We start from the raw sequence: 6,000 nt of genomic DNA, 5'->3' as shown, positions 1-6,000 counted from the left end.
TATAAACTATAAACGTTTTAGCTATTTAATCAAATTGTCCCGCCAACACCTGCCCCCATAAGTCCTGCCTGCAATAAAAAGTGGCGAGATTTTACTGCTGTGTGAATGAGTGGGGTACCCGGCTACCCCAGATAGCCTCCAACCTTCCCACTTATTTGTGGTTGGGTGGGTTCCACCTCGCTTTCAAGCCTTAATGCCCAGTCTTCCAACTCGGCGGAAATATAATCCCTATTAAATATTATTATCATTATTATTACTTGCTATGCTACAACCCTAGTTGGGAAAGCAAGATGCTATAAGCTCAGGGACTCCAACAAAGAAAATAGCCCCGTGAGGAAAGGAAACAAGGAAAAATATAAGATTTTAAGAACAGTAATATTAAAATAAATATTTCCTATATAAACTATAAAAACTTCAAAAAAAAAAAAAAAACAAGAGGAAGAGAAATAAGATAGAATACTGTGCCTTAGTGTACCCTCAAGCAAGACAACTCTAATCCCAGACAGTGGAAGACCATGGTACAGAGGCTATGGCACTACCCAGGACTAGAGAACAATGGTTTGATTTTGTAGTGTCATGCCCCCTGTGGCCGTGGGGGCATATAAAAATAAGAATAGCGCCAACGTTATCCCTGCGTGTCGTAAGAGGCGACTAAAAGGGACGGGACGAGGGGGCTGGGAACCCCCTCTCCTGTATCTACATCCTGAGACGGCAACAAATTCGTTGATGTCGGCTACCCCCCAAAATTGGGGGAAGTGCCTTGGTATATGTATGTATGAATTCTCCTAGAAGAGCTGCTTACCATAGCTAAAGAGTCTCTTCTACCCTTACAAAGACAAAAGTAGCCAATGAACAATTACAGTGCAGTAGTTAACCTCTTGGGTGAAGAAAAATTGTTTGGTAAACTCAGTGTTGTCAGGTGAATGAGGACAGAGGAGAATCTGAAAAGAATAGGCCAGACTATTCAGTGTATATATAGGCAAAGGGAAAATGAACAGTAACCAGAGAGGAGAATCCAATGTAGTACTGTCTGGCCAGTAAAAGGACCCCATAACTCTCCAGCGGTAGTGACAAAAAAACAATAAATTCCATGGCCTTCACTCTACGATCCATATTTCCTAATCAATGTTTATATGGTCCAAAAGGGGTCAGTTTTACATCCTCCACTCACAATAACAATCATGGTTTTGTGTAACTCATAAACTATTCATCTATTGTACAGAATTTTATTTCATTGATGAATTAGTCAGGCAGGGAGGCCATTCAGCATCCAAGTGCAACTGGTAATCCCTTTGTTGCATTAGGAAGTAAATTCTGAGGTCGGATAGAAGAAAGGACACTGGAACAGATGTCGAGTATAAGTGTAAAATGTGATCACAGACAGAAGCCAAAAGACTCATTCAAATAGCATGAAGTAGTGCCTACAGTGAACCACATGAAGTGCAATGATGGAGCTATGCAATAATAGGGACTTATACAGTACAGTTAAGCTTGCATATACAGGGAAAGTTATTCTATTCACGTACCTTTACATGCAAGGAAAACGAAATCTTCTAAAGATATAGGTCACTAAATGGAAGAAAGAACTAAAACAGTTAACTTTTTGTGAATTTCCTGTTTTCAATGGTGAAAGAGACCACAGAACAACAGAACATTAGTTATTCAGACTTCATATATATTGGCATTGCTAGGTCATCATATAGCTTAAAGAAATGAAATTAAATTTTTAGAGTAAAATTATTTCCCTGCTTACCGGAGATTCTTTTGCTATCACTGTACTGTACTTTTAAGAAGGAAGAGATTGGAAGCAGTAAAAAAACACAGTACACTTAGAATCAATTTTATAAAAAATTGTCCTAGTATTTACATTATTAAAAGTTCAAAATAAACTAATAATTTGAGACATCTAATGTACAGTATAGAGAGAAAAGGTACAGCAGCATATGACACTGTAACCATAGAACACTCCTTTTGAAGGTGGCCAAACTATACAGAATACCAGCATATTCCACATTATTGAATCATTCCTTATCAATCGGCAATTCTTTGTAGAAATGGAGGATGCACAACAATGGACTTCCACAAGCGTCTGTGCTAGTGCTGATGCTATTTAACATCCATATAAATGATCATCCACAGTACCAGAACATCCGCTGGTACATACTACAGTACAGTATATACTAATGACCTGCATATTTCCACACAATCAGACTCCTTCAACATCAAAAACAGACCTCAAGCACCCCGACTACCCTCTCCACCTACTACGAAGTGGCACCTCAATGCCAATCCGAGCAAAAAACAGGTGTGTGCCTTCCACCTGAACAATCACTAGGCAAATAGAAAGATGAAGATCAAATGGGGGTAACAAAGTTTTTGGCAACACTAGATGGGGAACAGGCCCAGAGACAAAAAGCCCTAGAACTTTATTACTCTACTGCAGAGTACTGTGCACCAGGGCGGGCAAGATCATGCCATGCACATAAGGTAGCCAAGGAGCTAAGTAAGTCCTATCGGATTATTACTGGTACCCTAAAAAATCAACACCCTTACCATTTTTATATAAAATATCCGGTATCCCATCACCCCATATCCAACAAGAAACGCCACCAAAAACTGAAAAGGATAATGTACCAATCGTGTGTCACACGATCGTACATACTTCATTTTGTGTATATATTGCTTGTATCTTGGCTCTACCCTCGCACTAAAAAGAGCCTGAATAAACATGTCTGTTTTTCCTCATCGGTAACGGTGTCAATTTTAAACATGAAAATTCTTGTTGCCTTGAGCTTTTGTATATTAAGGAGTGTTCTATAATAAATTTACTCAGTAGCTTTGAGTCACAACCTTCTCTCGGCCCGTCACAATAACCAAATTAATGATCCTAGGCATCCACTCCACAGTCATCAGGAAGCAAAGCAGACTGAAATCATGCAAAGGCTTTGCAACAGTGGATGGACTAAAACCAATCTGGGCAGCTGCTCACAGGCTAGAGAAGGGGCAGGAAAGTGACTGATGGCCATCCAATGAGCGCTGCCCAGCCCAGCAGAACATCCATTACCAGGAAGGACTGGGTAACTCTAAACAGAGCAAGGTTATAAGTGAGCAAAACTAGATAACTGCCACATATCGGGATTAGCCACTAACCCTGAATGCTCATGGAGCTAGGGAAACACTATAAACAATGGAACACATCATTCGAGGATGCCAACTGAGAGGCAAACGACAGCACCTTCCTAGGGGTTCGACATTGGTGTGATAAGATGATAATTACTAATTAGGATTGGATTAGATTTATTAATTTAGCCCATATGGCACAGAACTTGGGGTCTATGAAGTCATTCAGCATCCAGTGTAATTAGGAGGAAACCCAGCAAGTGCAAAATAAAGAGGTTGGTCAGCAAGACGGAAGATAGGATGTGGGAAGGGAGGTATAATAAAAGCTAAAAAGTTTTACAGCCCGTGGCTGAAAGGACAATACAAGGACAACTTCATGTAGTGCCAATTAGGACAAATTCTTATCTCGGTAATTGTTGAATCTCTTCATTCTTGGAAATACAAAAAAAAGCACATGAATCTCAAGTTACTTACAATGAAATAATTTTATCTTATTAATCAAGCACGTTGAATGGAATGGGTTCCAACAACCAAGCTAAAAATTTTTCATGTTAGTCGACAAACAGAAATTCTGTATATCTAGTGTTTTCTATTTGTTCCGTAACTGACATACAAACCACGCTATCTAATAGGGGTTATTACTTTCGGCATAGCTGAAATGACGAGCCATTAGAATTTTAACGAGGGTTTACTACCCCACCGCTAGTTAGCAGGGGGTAGGGAGGGTTCTTACCCTCGCCTCTCTGACAGCCATTAATGTCTTTTTGCTTTCTCTCCTATAGGTTTGAGTGTGAAGTTGGCCTCTGCTATCATGCGCAAATGTCCTGGATTACCCGACCGCCCTTGTGGTACATTTATGTCGGCGGTCGAGACGGACCCTCACACCCTTTGTCCTTACTGTAGGGGCCAACGGTTTGATAGAACTAATAAGTGTGGTGAGTGTAGGGAATGGTTTACCTCCCAGTGGGAGAAGTTTTCTCGGCGACGGAAGAAGAAGTTCAGGCGGGATATTTCTCCTTCGAAGATTTCTTTGAAAGGAGAAAATCCCAAGGACTCTTCTTCCGTTGCCCAAACATCCTCCGAAGCTCTCACTCGATCGGTTTCTTCCGAGAAGCCATCGAGTGGTAGCATAGACCATGGTTCTGTTTCCCGATCTCGGGGTTTGAGAGAAGGCGTTGCCTCCCCTAGCGAGGCAACTCCACCTCTTCCCCCGGGGGAGGATTTAAATTTAAATGTTAATGTAAATGATTTATTCCAGCTTTCGTCTTCCTTGGGGCTCGAAGGTTCGCCCTCCAAGGAAGCCTTGTTTGACATGATCCGGTTGGGTGCCGCTGTCAAGCAATTGCCGACGTTGGCAGAGGTTGATCCTCTGTCTATCGTCGACGTTGTGGTGGCAGAGGTATCCGATGCGGTATCTCCTAATACCTCTGCAACTGCTCAACCTGCTGTAGCTGAAGGCTTAGTTTCTCCCTCTGCTCAACCTTCGAGGGAGGAACTAAGTCCAACAGTCTCTCCTGCCGGTGATTCTCTCCTTCGGGAGAGTTCACTCACAGAGACTCCTCTTCGGAGGACTGGTGATGGTCAGCTTGCTGACCCAACGTCCCCCAGAGGGCGCATACGCCGGAAGGCTCGCCTTCCTCTTCGCCGGAGAGGCCTTCCTTCACCTTATAAGGGTGTGAGGAGGCGCCTCTTCGGTTCGTCGTCGTCGTTGCAGTCCGCCACGGAGGAGCCTCGTCATCGATCTCCGACTGTTCCTGCTACAACCCTGGACCTCTCTGTGAATCGTTCGCGATCCCCTTCGGTGGAAGGTCGTCCTTGCAAAGGATACCCGTCAGACCTGCTGACCTGTCGTCGCCGTTCCTGGCTGCTGATGCACTATGGGCGCCAACTAAACCTGTTTTTACAAAACAGGCACCGGTCCCTTCAGGGCAACAAGGGCGTACGCGCAAATTAGCGCATACGTCCCTTACGCGCCATGCCATGCATGCGTGCCAACGTTCAACTGACCTCTCTGAGGTTTCGGAGTTAGCGCACAGGCACTCTCCTACTGTTGCTGAGAAAGCGTGCACCTGCTGCCGACGTTCCTGATACAGCGCATCAGCGCTCACCTGCGCACACCTGTTGCCAATGTTCCTGCTAAAGCGCGCCACTGTGCGCCCTCAACCTGCTGCGCGCTATGCGCGCCAATGTTCTCCTGCGCGCCAGCGCTCTCCGCGCCAACGATCTCCTGCACGCCCACGATCTTCGGATCTGGGTGCAGTAGGGAAGTTTAAGGCTTCCCCTACTCGCCAACGCGTCGTCTACATTCACCTGTGCGCCATCTCTCGCCAGCGCGTAATCGCACGCAGTCACCTACACGTGCCCACGCCCATCTCCCACAGCAGTGATACATCGCCAGCCTGATGTGCGCCCACAAGAGGCGCGCCAACGTACGCTCCTGCGCGCAACAGATATCTCTCCTGCGCGTGTGCGCCCATCGACATCTTCTAGAGCACACGATCCCTCGCCTGCACAGGCTCTTCATCCGGGTCCTGCACGCCCCGGCGCACGTGAACATTTACCCTCGCGCGTGCGAGCGCGCAATCTGCTTCCTGCGCATCGCAATCGCCCTTTTGCGACCCTGGGTATTCCCCATCGCGCCAGCGCGATCGTCAATATCCTCCCACGCATGAGGCTGCAGGACAACACGCGGCAAGGTCGCCATCGCCACATCCCCCCCCCCCCAAGCGCAGAACAGCGCGCTCGCCGGTAGGGGAGAAGGTTCCAGAAAGGTCTAGGGACATTTCTTCTTTATCATCTTTTTCTTTGCAGGCGAACCCCCCTATGGAAACTCCTCCCAGGGATCAGTCGATCCCTGTCCCTCCAGAGGGAGTGTCTGAC

This window comes from Palaemon carinicauda, chromosome 27 (genome assembly GCF_036898095.1).
Source record: "Palaemon carinicauda isolate YSFRI2023 chromosome 27, ASM3689809v2, whole genome shotgun sequence".
NCBI lineage: Eukaryota > Metazoa > Arthropoda > Malacostraca > Decapoda > Palaemonidae > Palaemon > Palaemon carinicauda.
Note: the sequence above shows the minus strand (reverse complement) of the source record.